This window comes from Cupressus sempervirens, chromosome 8 (assembly GCF_028749045.1).
Source record: "Cupressus sempervirens isolate cs-2001-9-10 chromosome 8, ASM2874904v1, whole genome shotgun sequence".
Taxonomy (NCBI): Eukaryota; Viridiplantae; Streptophyta; class Pinopsida; order Cupressales; family Cupressaceae; genus Cupressus; species Cupressus sempervirens.
The window spans coordinates 337,892,256-337,892,683 of NC_143125.1; positions in this window are offsets into that span (position 1 = coordinate 337,892,256).

A 428-nucleotide genomic window follows, 5' to 3' on the forward strand; every position below is an offset into this window, starting at 1 on the left:
TTTGATGCATACTAGGTAGAATTTTTGTTGTTAAGAGTTATTTTAATCGCCACTTTGAGCCCAAAATAGACTGGATCAAATTTTTCCAGGAATTTTACTATGCTTCTACATAATTTGCATTTAATTATGAGGATTTTGTAGGCTTCAGTTATTAATGGGGCAGTCTTAATCAAGGATTATTGTGGCAAGAGTTGATAGATACCTTGTGAAATAATGCAATGAAAAACTATAAGGATTTATGGCAGTCAACGAATAAATATTTCTAGCAATCATTTATTTCCCTGTTGGAGATGATTATTGAGTAAATAGTAGCAATTCAAGTTTGCTTCCAGTAGAGCTTAGTATGCTTGTGTAGATGGAATCAGATACTATTTGAATCTGCATAGTGAGAGAGTTTGAGAGTCATATGTATGCCGTTTTTGCTTCAT